Genomic DNA, 14609 nt, shown 5'->3' with positions numbered 1-14609 from the left:
TTATTGTACCGAATAGGTCTGCACAGAGCAACAGCTGTGGAATTAAAAATCAATTTTCTTTTTTCAAAAATGTCCCCAAGAATTTCATGGTAAAAGATGTTACTTATCAATGGGGTTAGTGTATCATTTTAAGTAGCTAATTAAGGGCAGAAATGAATGTGAAGAGAAGGAAATGTAAAATCAGCCGACATCAGGATTTCTTATTGACTTGATGCCGAGTCCTTCCATTCTGGAAAAATCAAAATGTATTTCTTCTGGTTCGTGTTTCTCAAGCTTTAGTTATTAGAATTACTTTTTTGATTTTTGCTATATTTTCACATACTGCATTGTTACTTAAACATTATACTTAAATATATTTATTTTAATTATAATAGCAATCACTTATATGGCACTATGTGCCAGGCAGTCTTCTAAGCACTTTACATGCATTAAGACATTTCATCCTCATGACAACCCCATTAGGTGAGATGCTACTATTACCTCCATTCAATGATGGAGACAATGAATCTCTGAGAAGTGAAGTAACTTGCCATAGTTACACACCAGAATAAAGACCTGAATAAGAAGTGAAATACTATTACGGTAATAGAAGAAAATATAGGACAAAATAGAAAAACAATTGTTCTTAAGGGTGAGAAAGGAGCCTTTAAACTACGTTGAGCTAGTATAAGCCAAAAGACAAAATTTAATGAATTTAAATCTAAGTTTTATTACATCAAAATTAACTATTTCTATTTAATGAAGGTTACCATAAACAAAGTAATATACATATAAGACAATGATGAAAATTATTTGCAATATCTTAAAGCAATAAAAAATTAAAATCCAGAGTATATAAATAACTCTTGCTAATCAACAAGGAAAAGCAGTAAACCCAATAAAAAATGGTCAAAGACATGAACAGGTAATTTATAGGAGAAACTCAAAAGCTTATAAAAAGATGTTCAAACCCATCAGTAATCAGAAAAAAACAAAATGAAGCAACTATGAGAGTCACGTTACTTGTTCAACTAGCAAAGATTAGAGAGCAGCATAATGCCAAGTGTTGGTAAAGATGAGGAGAGAGGAACCTTTGTGCACAGTTAGTGGCTACGTAGATTGAACTCATTTACATCTCCCTGTGATCTAGCATTTCCAGTCCAACTCTGTACAAGAACGCTGCAATTTTATTTGCCAGAGTGGAGAGCTGGTGGCAATCTTGGTTCCCATGCCTAGGAGAATCAGTAAGTAGAACGTGGAAGATATACTCTATCTGTCTTCCACAATGGTTGAACTGTGAAGCAGGTGAAAGAAATGGGTTGAATATTCTAAATAGCAACATAGATGATCTGGTAAGCCAGGTACTATGTAAGAAATGTATATATTTACCTAAATTAAAAATACCACATACAAAACAATACTTATATTTTAGGACACATTAAAAAGAAAATGACACACATTAAAAAATCTTAGAATAGGACTTCTGCTTTTGTCATGACAGAGTAACTGGTGTCAAATTTGCCTTTCCACTGTAAGCAACTACGAAACTGGACAAAGCATGAGTCAACTATTTTCAGGCATTGGGCAACAGGAAATAGAGGACTCTTATCCTTCAGAAAAGGAACAGTTTCCTGTGATAGTGCAGGGAGATGGAGCCCAGGCAGAGCAGAGGGTTCACTGAGCTGAGGAGGCAGAGATTAGACCTGGGCTGCTGAAGCACCCACAGTTTTCAGGGCAGAGGACTGGAGAGAAGGCAGCTCTATAGAGAAGAGGCTCAGAAGTCTCCACAGGGATTTTCTGTTGGGTCCTTGGCTGAAGGAAGGATTGCACTAGAGGAAAGTGAGACTCCTTGAGGCATAAGAGTGTGGCTGCTGAAGAGCTGAGAACTGAAAAATGGGATACCAGGATTTGCACAATGCTGAGAGATGATCCCCAGCCAGGGTGGATAGACTACTCTGCTACCTCTTGTGAGCAAAGGCTATGCCCTACAGCAGTGGTTTTCTTTTATTATTATTATTATTATTATACTTTAAGTTCTAGGGTACACGTGCACAACATGCAAGTTTGTTACATATGTATACCTGTGCATGTTGATGTGCTGCACCCATTAACTCATCATTTACATTAGGTATATCTCCTAATGCTATCCCTTCCCCCTGCCACCACCCCACAACAAGCCCTGGTGTGTGATGTTCCCCTTCCTGTGTCCAAGTGATCTCATTGTTCAATTCCCACTTATAAGTGAGAACATGTGGTGTTTGGCTTTCTGTTCTTGCGATAGTTTGCTGAGAATGATGGTTTCCAGCTGTATCCATGTCCCTACAAAGGACACAAACTCATCCTTTTATGGCTGCATAGTATTCCATGGTGTATATGTGCCATGTTTTCTAATCCGTCCCTGGCCGATGGACATTTGGGTTGGTTCCAAGTCTTGCTATTTAGTCAGTGCCAATAAATATAGTGCATGTGTCTTTATGGCAGCATGATTTATAACCTCTTGGGCATATACTCAGTAATGGGATGGCTAGGTCAATGCATTTAGTTCTAGATCCTGAGGAATCACCTTCACACCGTCTCTCCATAATGGTTGAACTAGCTTGACAGCCCCACTCAACAGTGTAGAAGGTTCCTATTTCTCCCACATCCTCTCCAGCACCTGTTGTTTCCTGACTTTTAATGATCACCATTCTAACTGGTATGAGATAGCATCTCATTGTACTGATTTGCATTTCTGATGGTGAGTGATGATGAGCATTTTTTCATGCCCGTTGGCTGCATAAATGTCTTCTTTTGAGTAGTCTTCGCTCAATATCCTTTTGCCCACTTTTGATGAGTTGTTTGTTTTTTCTCAGAATTTGTTTGAGTTCTTTGTAGGTTCTGGGTATTAGCCCTTGTTAGATGAGTAGATTGCAAAATATTCTCCCATTCTAGGCTGCCTGTTCACTTGATGGTAGTTTCTTTGCTGTGCAGAAGCTCTTGAAGGCTCTAATTAGATCCCAATTTTATTAATTTTGGCTTTTGTTGCCATTGCTGGTGTTTTAGGACATTAAGTCCCTCACCGCATGCCTATGTCCTGATGGTATTAACACGCAGGTTTTCAGGATTTTATGGTTTTAGGTCTAACGTTTAAGTTTCTAATCCATCTTGAATTAATTTTTTGTATAAGGTGTAAGGAAGGAATCCAGTTTCAACTTTCCACATATAGCCAGTTTCCTAGAACCATTTATTAAATAGGGAATCCTTTCCCCATTTTGTTTTGTCAGGTTTGTCAAAGATCAAATGGCTGTAGATGTGGTAATATTTCTGAGGCCTCTGTCTCTCCATTGGTCTATTATATCTCTGTTTTGGTACTGCTGTTTTGCTTACTGTGGCCTTGTATAGTTTGAAGTCAGGTAGCATGATGCCTCCAGCTTTGTTCTCTTGGCTTGTATTGTCTTAGCAATGCAGGCCTTTTTGTTCCATATGAACTTTTAAAGTGTTTTTTCCACCCTGTGTATGGCCATAGCTTAATGGGATGGTATTGAATCTATAAATTGCCCTTGGCAGTATGTATTTTATTTTCATTAAATATTGATTCTTCCTATCCATGAGCATAAATGTTCTTCCATTTGTTTGTGTCTCTTTTATTTCCCACTGAGCAGGGTTTGTAGTTCTTGAAGAGGTCCTTCACATCCCTTGTGTTGGGACTTTTGTATTTTATCTCTTGAAGCAATTGTGAGGGAGTTCACCATGATTTGGCTCCTTTGTTTGTCTGTTATTGGTGTATAAGAATGCTTGTGATTTTGCACACACATTGAGCCTGTATCCTTTGAGATTCTACAAGTTGCTTAATAGCCAAGGAGATTTTGGACTGACACAATGGGGTTTTCTAAATATACAATCATGTCATCTGCAAACAAGGGTAATTTGACTTCCTCTTTTCCTAATTGAATACCCTTTATTTCTTTCTCCTGCCTGATTGCCCTGGCCAGAACTTCCAACACTATGTTGAATAGGAGTGGTGAGAGAGGGCAACCCTGTCTTATGCCAGTTTTCAAGGGGAATGCTTCCAGTGTTTGCCCATTCAGTATGATATTGGCTGTGGGTCTGTCATAACTAGCTCTTATTATTTTGAGATACATTCCATCAATACCCAATTTATTGAGAGATTTTAGCATGAAGGACTGTTGAATTTTGTCAAAGGTCTTTTCTGCATCTATTGAGATAATCATGTGGCTTTTGTCTTTGGTTATGTTTATATGATGGATTATGTTTATTGATTTGCATATGTTGAACCAGCCTTGCATCATGGGGATGAAGCCCACTTGATCATGGTGGATAAGTTTTTTGATGTGCTGCTGGATTTGGTTTGCCAGTATGTTATTGAGGATTTTTGCATCAATGTTCATTGGGGATATTGGCCTAAAATTCTCTTTTTTTGTTGTGTCTCTGCCAGGCTTTGGTATCACAATGATGTTGGCCTCATAAAATGAGTCATGGAGGATTCCCTCTTTTTCTATTGATTGGAATAGTTTCAGAAGGAATGGTACCAGCTCCTCCTTGTACCTCTAGTAGAATTCAGCTGTGAATCCATCTGGTTGTGGACTTTTTTTGGTTGGTAGGCTATTAATTAGTGCCTCAATTTCTGAGTCTGTTATTGGTCTATTCAGGGATTCAACTTCTTCTTGGTTTAGTCTTGGGAGAGTGTATGTGTCCAGGAATTTATCCATTTCTTCTAGGTTTTCTAGTTTATTTGCATAGAGGTGTTTATAGTATTCTCTGTTGGTAGTTTGTATTTCTGTTGGATTGGTGGTGATATCCCCTTTATCATTTTTTATTGTATCTATTTGATTATTCTCTCTTTTCTTCTTTATTAATCTTGCCAGTGGTCTATCAGTTTTGTTGATCTTTTCAAAAAACCAGGATTCATTCATTGATTTTTTGAAGGGTTTTTTTGTGTCTCTATCTCCTTCAGTTCTGCTCTGATCTTAGTTATTTCTTGCCTTCTGCTAGCTTTTGAATGTGTTTGCTCTTGCTTCTCTAGTTCTTTTAATTGTGATGTTAGGGTGTCAGTTTTAGATCTTTCCTGCTTTCTCTTGTGGGCATTTAGTGCTATAAATTTCCCTCTGCACACTGCTTTAAATGTGTCCCAGAGATTCTGGTATGTTGTATCTTTGTTCTCATTGGTTTCAAAGAACATCTTTCTTTCTGCCTTCATTTCGTTATGTACCCAGTAGTCATTCAGGAGCAGGTTGTTCAGTTTCCATGTAGTTGAGTGGTCTTGAGTGATTTTCTTAATCCTGAGTTCTAGTTTGATTGCACTGTGGTCTGAGAGACAGTTTGTTATAATTTCTGTTCTTTTACACTTACTGAGGAGTGTTTTACTTCCAACTATGTGGTCAATTTTGGAATAAGTGCGATGTGGTGCTGAGAAGAATGTATATTCTGTTGATTTGGGGTGGGGAGTTCTGTAGATGTCTATTAGGTCTGCTTGGTGCAGAGCTGAGTTCAATTATTGGATATCCTTGTAAACTTTCTGTCTCATTGGTCTGTCTAATGTCGACAGCGGAGTGTTAAAGTCTCCCATTATTATTGTGTGGGAGTCTAAGTCTCTTTCTAAGTGTCTAAGGACTTGCTTTATGAATCTGGGTGCTCCTGTATTGGGTGCATATATATTTAGGATAGTTAGCTCTTCTTGTTGAATTGATCCCTTTACCATTATGTAACGACCTTCTTTGTCTCTTTTGATCTTTGTTGGTTTAAAGTCTGTTTTATCAGAGACTAGGATTGCAACCCCTGCCTTTTTTGTTTTCCATTTGCTTGGTAGATCTTCTTCCATCCCTTTATTTTGAGCTTATGTGTGTCTCTGCATGTGAGATGGGTCTCCTGAACACAGCACACTGATGGGTCTTGACTCTTTATCCAATTTGCCAGTCAGTGTCTTTTAATTGGAGCATTTAGCCCCTTTATATTTAAGGTTAATATTGTTATGTGTGAACTTGATCCTGTCATTATGATGTTAGCTGTTTATTTTGCTTGTTAGTTGATGCAGTTTCTTCCTAGCATCAATGGTCTTTACATTTTGGCATATTTTTGCAGTGACTTGTACTGGTTGTTTATTTCCATGTTTAGTGCTTCCTTCAGGCACTCTTGTAGGGCAGGCCTGGTGGTGACAAAATCTCTTAGCATTTGCTTGTCTGTAAAGGATTTTATTTCTCTTCACTTATGAAACTTAGTTTGGCTGGATTTGAAATTCTGGGTTGAAAATTCTTTTCTTTAAGAATGTTGAATATTGGCCCCCTTAAAGAATATTCTTTAAGAATGTTGAATATTGACTCTCTTCTGGCTTGTAGAGTTTCTGCTGAGAGATCTGCTGTTAGTCTGATGGTCTTCCTTTTGTGGGTAACCCTACCTTTCTCTCTGGCTGCCCTTAACATCTTTTCCTTCATTTCAACTTTGGTGAATCTGACAATTATATGTCTTGGAGTTGCTCTTCTTGAGAAGTATCTTTGTGGTGTTCTCTGTATTTCCTGAATTTGAATGTTGGCCTGCCTTGCTAGGTTGGGGAAGTTCTCCTGGATGATAACCTGCAGAGTGTTTTCCAACTTGGTTCCATTTTCCCCGTTACTTACAGGTGCACCAATCAGACATAGATTTGGTGTTTTCACAGAGTCCCATATTTCTTGGAGGCTTTGTTCATTTCTTTTTACTCTTTTTTCTCTAAACTTCTCTTCTCACTCATTTCATTCATTTGATCTTCAATTACTGATACCCTTTCTTCCAGTTGATTGAATTGGTTACTGAAGCTTGTGCATTTGTCACACGGTTCTTGTGCCATGTTTTTCAACTCTATCAGGTCATTTAAGGACTTCTCTACATTGGTTATTCTAGTTAGCCATTCATCTAATCTTTTTTCAAGGTGTTTAGCTTCTTTGCAATGGGTTCTAACTTCTTCCTTTAGCTTGGAGAAATTTGATCTTCTGACGCCTTCTTCTCTCAACTCGTCAAAGTCATTGTCCTTCCAGCTTTGTTCCATTGCTGGCGAAGAGCTGCGTTCCTTTGGAGGGAGACAGGCACTCTGATTTTTAGAATTTTCAGCTTTTCTGTTCTGTTTTTTCCCCATCTTTGTGGTTTTATCTACCTTTGGTCTTTGATGATGGTGATGTACAGATGGGGTTTTGGTGTGGATGTCCTTTCTGTTTGTTAGTTTTCCTTCTAATAGTCAGGACCCTCAGCTGCAGGTCTGTTGGAGTCTGCTGGAGGTTCACTCCAGACCCTGTTTGCCTCGGTATCAGCAGCGGAGGCTGCATAAGAGTGAATATTGCTGAACAGCAAATGTTGCTGCCTGATTGTTCCTCTGGAAGCCTCGTCTCAGAGGGGTACCTGGCCATGTGAGGTGTCAGTCTGCTCCTAGTGGGGGTGCCTCCCAGTTAGGCTACTCAGGGGTCAGGGACCCACTTGAGGCAGTCTGTCCATTCTCAGATCTCAAACTCCATGCTGAGAGAACCACTACCTCTCTTCAAAGCTGTCAGACAGGGACATTTAAATCTGCAGAGGTTTCTGCTGCTTTTTGTTTGGCTATGCCCTGTCCCCAGAGGTGGAGTCTACAGGGGCAGGCAGGCCTCCTTGGGCTGTGGTGGGTTCCACCCAGTTCAAGCTTCCTGGCCTCTTTGTTTACCTCCTCAAGCCTCAGCAATGGTGGGCGCCCCTCCCCCAGACTTGCTGTCATCTTGCAGTTAGATCTCAGACTGCTGTGCTTGCAATGAGGTAGGCCCCGTGGGTGTGGGACCCTCTGAGCCAGATGCGGGATAAAATCTGGTGTGCTGTTTGCTAAGACCCTTGGAAAAGTGCAGTATTATGGTGGAAGTGACTCAATTTTCCAGGTGCTGTGTGTCATGGTTTCCCTTGGCTGGGAAAGGGAATTCCCTTATTCCTTGTACTTCCTGGGTGAGGCGATGCCTCGCCCTGCTTCAGCTCTCGCTCATTGGGCTGCATCCACTGTCCTGCACCCACTGTCTGACATGCCCCAGTGAGATGAACCCAGTACCTCAATTGGAAATGCAGAAATCACCCATCTTCTATGTTGCTCACACTGGGAGCTGTAGCCTGGAGCCGTTCCTATTCAGCTATCTTGGAACCCAAGAATCTACAGCAGTGGTTTTCTAACATTAGCATGTACCAGGGTTGCCTCTTGTTAAAATATGGATTGCTGGGTCTCATCCCTGGAATTTCTGATTCAGTAACTCTGAAGTAGGGCCTGAAAGTTTGTATTTTTAGTAAGTTCCCAGGTGATGCAGTAGTCGTTGAAGACCACAGCCCTAGAGTAAAGGCAAGCAAAGGCAAGCCCTAAAACTAAAGCCAAACCTGAAATAGACACATCCTAACAAAACATAAAACTAAGTCTGATGGGACCAAAAGGAAGTACCAATGATTTTACAAGCTTGACAAAATGACACTCAGCACTTTTTAAAGGAAGATAATAGTCCAGACTCCATGCAACATATCACCCGTAATGCTTGACATGCAATAAAAAGTAATTGATATAAAAACAATTATAGCCATAATTCTAAAAAAAAATCCAAGGTAACAGACTCCAAGATGACTGGGAAGTTGTAATTAGCAATTAGGGACTTTAAATCAACTATTATAATCAAGGACTTAAAGAATTAAATCGTCATAATGAATGAACAGATGTGGAATTTCAGTAGAGAAATGGAAACTATATAAAATAACCAAATGGAAATTCTAGAACTGTTAATTACAGTATCTGAAATAAATTGGAGGGTCTTGGGTCTTAACAACATAGTAGAGACAACAGAAGAAAGGTCAAGAAATGAATATAAATTGCTGTAAAAAATGAGTTTTAAAAGGAGTTTTGAAACAAAATTAAGCAGTCTAATAAAGGTAAAGTACCCTTATCCGTGGGTGATAAGTTCTGAAATTCTCAGTGGATGCTTGAAACTGCTAATAGTGCCAAATACCAGTCAAGGAACACCAAGGTCACTTTTTCATTTAAGGAAGCACTTTCAAGTTCCTCTTTGACATATCCAGATTGCCAGCATTACTACTCTTAGGGCCATTACTAAGTTAAAAAAGAGTCCTTTGAACACATGTACTGCAATACCACAAGCGTCAACCTGATAACTGAGACAGCTAAATGACTAAGGGGCAGGTAACAAATAAAGTGTAGGTATGTGGGGAAAAGGGGTGATTCATGTGCAGGCAGGATGAAGCAATACAGTGTAAGATTTCATCATACTACTCAGAATGGTGCATAATTTAAAATGTATGAATTCCTTATTTCTGGAATTTTCAATTTAATATTCTTAGACCGTGGTTGACCAGGGATAACTGAAACTGCAGAAAGCAAAACGGCAGTTAAGGGGGGCCCACTGTAAAACTGGTATATATGAAGGTGAAGAGAAAGAGAGAATTGAGCAGGGAAAAAACGTATTTGAAGAAATCATGACCCCAAATTTCTCAAATTGGGGGAAAATCAACCTAAAATTCAATGTTTCATAAACACCAAGCATAATAGACACAAATAAAGCAAAAAATGCTAAAAAAAAAAAAAAAAAAAAAAAAAAGGCGGGGGGATAGGGACAATATTAAAGGCAGCCAGAGGAAAAAAAAAAACATGTTTCACAGGAGGTAACAATGATACAAGTAATTGCTAACTTTTTATCAGAGATAATGATGTACAGATAACAGTAGAATGATTTATTTAAAGGACTGAGAAAAAATATTGCCAATTCAGAATGCTGTTTCTGGAAAAATACCTTTCAAAAATGAGGGTAAAATAAAGACATTTTCAAATAAGTGAAAACTACCAGATTCTTTGCCAACAGACCCATGCTCAAGATATAGTAAAAGAAGTTATTCAGACTAAGGCAAATTGACACCAGATAGAAACTTGGATAAATATAAAAGATTATATTTTTTGTCTTGATATTTTTAAAAAATGAATTTGTTTAAAATAAAAATAATATCATTGTATTATGAGGTTTTCTATATATGTAAATGTAAAATACATGATAACAATAGAGAGAATGAGAGGAGTTTCTTACATTTTATATGAAGTGGCACAATTTTAATCCTAAATAGTCTGTGATATATGAAGGATGCATACTGAAATCCCTACAGAAAATCACTAAAACAATAATATAAAGAGGTATAGCTTAAAAAGTCAATAGAGGGACTGAAATAGAGTATTAAACATTTTTCAAATAATCAAAAAATAAAAAAAGAGAGAAAACAAAATACAAATAGGACAAATAGGAAACAAAGTGTACCATAGTAGACTTAAACTCAATAATATCAATCATTATATAAAATGTTAATAGACTAAATAATTCAAGTGAAAGGGGTTGCCAGACTGGATAAGAAAGAAGATTAAGCCCCATGCTTTCTATGAGAGATTCCCTTTAAATTAAAAAACAAAAACAATGTATATTTAAAAATAAAAGTGCTGAAAAAGATATACAGTCATGTTCTGCATAACGACCTTTCAGTCAATGATGGATTGATTATCCCAAGGTTGTCCCAGGAGATTATAATGGAATTGAAAAATCCCTATTGCCTGGTGACATCAGAGCTGTTGTAACATCATAGCACAGCTCATTACTCCCGTGTTTGTGGTGATGCTGGTGTAAACAGACTTACTGCACTTCAGCCATATAAAAATAGAGCACATACAATTATATACAATACATAATACTTGATCATAATAAATGACTATGTTATTAGCTTATGTATTCAGTATACTGAACTTTTTATTGTTATTTTAAGATGCACTTCTTCTACTTATAAAAAGAAAGTTAACTGTAAAACAGCCTCAGGCAGGTCCTTCAGGAGGAAGTCCAGATGAAGGTATTGTTATCCTAGGCTATTCCAGCTCCATGCCTGTGATTGCCCCTGAAGGCCTTCCGGTGGGAAAAGATGTGGAGATGGAAGACAGTGATAATGCTGATCCTGATCATGTGTAGGTCTAGACTAAAGTATGTGTTTTTGTCTTGGTTTTTGACAAAAAAGTTTAAAATATAAAAATGTTAAATTTTTTTTAAAATAGAAAAAATCTTATAGAATAAGAATATAAAGAAAAAACATTTTTGTATAACTGTACAATGCGTGTTTTAAGCTAAGTGTTATTACAAAAGAGTCAAAAAGTTTAAAATTAAAACGTTTATAAGTAAAGTTGTGGTAAGCTAAGGTTAATTTACCACTGGAGAAATTGTTTTTTATAAATTCAGTGTAGCCTAAGTGTACAGTTTATAAAGTCTACAGTAATGTACAATAATGTCCTAGGCCTTCACATTCACTCACCACTCACTCAGTAACTCATCCAGAGCAGCTTCCGTCCTGCAACCTCCATTCATGGTAAGTATCCTATGCAGGTGTACCTTTTTAAAATCTTTTATACTGTATTTTAGATGTACCTTTTCTATGTTTAGATACACAGATACTTACCATGGTCTTACAATTGGCTACAGTATTCAGCACAGTAACATGCTATACAAGGTTGTAGTCTGGGAGCAATAGGCTATGCCATGTAGCATAAGTGTGTAGTAGGGTATACCATCTAGGTTTGTGTAAGTATACTCTATAATGTTCACACAATGACAAAATCATCTAAGAGTGCATTTCTCAGAATATATTCTCATCATTAAAGGATGAACAACTGTACCATGCTAAGAATAAGCATTAAAAAGTTAGAATGGTAGTAATATCGGAAAAAGTAAACTTCTAGACAAGAACTATTACCAGGGATAAAGGGATATATTTCTTAATGACAAAGGAGTCAATGAGAAGACAGAACAGTCTTATATGTCTTTCATATAATAGAGTTAGGACAAATATGAAGAAAAAACTGACAGAAATAAAGGAAGATGCAAACAAATCCATAATCATAATTAAATATTTTAACAAGGTAGCTTATTGTTCTATTGAGCTAGCTGATATAACAATGAGGCAAAAAATTAGTATTGAATAGAAGATATGAGCAACACTATTGGCCAACTTGTCCCAATTGACATTTATTAAACATTATAATGCAAGACACATAGTCTTTTCAAGTGCTCATGGAACATTAACCAATCTAGACTACATACACACAGAGCATTTACTAATATAGCTCATTCTCTGAGCCATAAAAGGAACCTCAGTACATTTAGAATTATTCAAATCATGTAAGTCACAGCAGAATTACATTAGAAATTAATAACAAATATATCTGAAAAATCCACAAATCTTTGGAAGCAGACAAACTTTTAAATAACATATAGGCAAATAAATATAAAAGGATATTAAAAATTATTTTGAACTGAATGAGATAAAAAGATAATATATGAAAGTTTGTTGAATGCAGCAAAAGCAGTCTTTAGAGGAACATTTATAGCTCTAGGTGCTGATACTGGAAAAGGAGAAAGGTTTAAATAAATGATCATAGCTGCTTCTACTTTAATAAACTAGACAAAACCAAAATAAAACAAAATCAAATGAACCCAAAGTAAGCAGAAGAAAAGAGATAAGAAAGACCAGAAAAGAAATCAATGAAACAAAAGCTGTTTCTTTGAAAAGGTCAATAAAATCTTTAAATTGTGCCTATGATGTTGGGGTGGGAAGCAGATCGGGGATATGTGGATTTTTTTAAAAGGAAGAAATGAAAAATTTAAGAAGGTAAAAGGTCTCATCCTCACCCTGGTGCCAAGACTGTGTAGAGCAGTTCATATGCTAGAGCCTGAGCCAAAGGACTGACGGGTACTCAACTGGTGTAGAGTCTGTCATCATTGGCAGCAGTTAGGCATTAGGCTGGCCTATTCAGAAGAACTGTGATTACTCACTAAAGGATTATGTAAAAAGAATACATTGACAGCAATGAGAACCAGGTTTCTTGTTGCAAGAGAAGCCAGTTTCAACTATGAAAAGATAGAAGAGGCCGGGCATGGTGGCTCATGCCTGTAATCCCAGCACTTTGGGAGACCAAGGAGGGTGGATCATGAGGTCAGGAGTTCAAAACCAACCTGGCCAAGATGGTGAAACCCTATATCTATTAAAACTACAAAAATTAGCCAGGCATGGTGGCAGGTGCCTGTAATCCCAGCTACATGGGAGGCTGAGGCAGGAGAATTGCTTGATCCGGGAGGCGGAGGTTGTAGTGAACTGAGATGGCACAATTGCACTTCTGCCTGGACAACAGAGTGAGACTCCATGTCAAAAAAAAAAAAAAGTAGAAAACTAGAAAGAACAATGCTATGCAAGATTGTCATTGAAGGTATTGGTGTGAATGCATGGCTTTACATGTGATAGATTAGATAGATAGATATGCTTGTGTGTGTATGTGTGTGTTTTACTGTATTTATGCATACATACATATTTTTCCTAGCTCTGCCCACGGAGAATACCCAAAAACAATAGTACTCCACTAACAATGAGCACATCTAGCTCTCAAATCTTGGTTTCTAAATATTAGTTTCCACTACAGAAAGACAGTCTGCTTGGAGATGTGTCTTTCTGTGACCATGTAGCAGGACAAGCCTCAGACAAAACTCCTCAGACACCGAAATGAAGAAGGAAGGGGTTTATCCGGCCGGGTGCATCAGCAAGACTTCTGACTCAAGAGCCGAGCCCCTCGAGTAAGCAATTCCTGTCCCTTTTAAGGGCTCACAACTCTAAGGGGGTGCATGTGAGAGGGTCGTGATTGATTGAGCAAGCAGGGGGTACGTGACTGGGGACTGCAAGCACCAGTAATTAGATTGGAACAAAACAAGATAGGGATTTTCACAGTGCATTTCTATACGATGTCTGTAATCTATAGATAACAACCAGTTAGGTCAGGGGTCGATCTTTAACTACCAGGCCCAGGGTGCGGTGCCGGGCTGTCTGCCTGTGGATTTCATTTCTGCCTTTTAGTTTTTACTTCTTCTTTCTTTGGAGGCAGAAATTGGGCATAAGACGATATAAGGGGTGGTCTCCTCCCTTAACCGGGGCAGGGAAAATACAAGACAGATGTGGAACCTCTTTGCCAAAGAGGGAGGGATTGCTCAAAGTACAATGGAGACAGAACAAAAGGATATAGGATCCAGCTCTCATTAGATAAATTTGGGGCAATTTGTGCATCAAAATAAAGACAACATTAAACTATATTCCACTGAATTAAAAAGAACTCCATGAGATCCTGCTAATACAAATAATAAATAAGAGGAGGAGAAGAGAAGCTCTCACTTTTCAGAAGGAAGTGAACTAATAATTCTCACTCATTAAGTAATAAGTACAAAATGCTTTACAGTGGCGAAAACTGGTAGACACCTTCTTAAGAAACTGATCAAGTTTAACATCACCAGTTGTGGGGAAGATTGGCATCAGGTGTGTTCTGATATTATGCACTGAGAACACAGCAACCATTCTGTGAGATTTCTGCCCTAGTTTCATAACCTGGAACTAAGGAAACATCAGTCAGTCAAATTGAGGAATCATTGTCTATCAGGTAACTGTAGTGTTGCTCTTAAATGCTGAAGTCTTGAAAGACAAGAAAAGCCTGAGAAACTGCTCTTGAAGGAGACTAGAGGAGCAGACAACTGAGTAAAACAAGCGTTTCTGGACCCTGGGATTATAGAGGACATTATTGGCAAAGTGGGCAAAACTGGAAACAGGGG

The 14609-nt window shown here is 37.9% G+C and overlaps 1 protein-coding gene across 5 annotated transcripts in view; it reads left to right on the top strand.

Moving 5' to 3' along the window:
• CCR3 (C-C motif chemokine receptor 3) overlaps positions 1-14609 on the top strand; it is a 91351-nt gene that overhangs the window by 10343 nt on the left and 66399 nt on the right. Inside the window, exon 1 of one of the 5 annotated variants that reach the window (XM_031663408.1) lies at positions 227-1946. The exons of the other annotated variants lie outside the window; for them this stretch is intronic. The gene's annotated coding sequence lies outside the window, so the exon portion shown is untranslated. Of the gene's footprint in view, positions 1-226; positions 1947-14609 lie in introns of those variants that run through there. 5 annotated transcript variants of the gene reach the window in all.

The sequence above is a fragment of the Papio anubis genome, chromosome 2, assembly GCF_008728515.1.
Source record: "Papio anubis isolate 15944 chromosome 2, Panubis1.0, whole genome shotgun sequence".
Taxonomy (NCBI): Eukaryota; Metazoa; Chordata; class Mammalia; order Primates; family Cercopithecidae; genus Papio; species Papio anubis.
The sequence above is the reverse complement of the archived record's forward strand: the minus strand, read 5'-3'. Positions and strand labels throughout refer to the sequence as shown.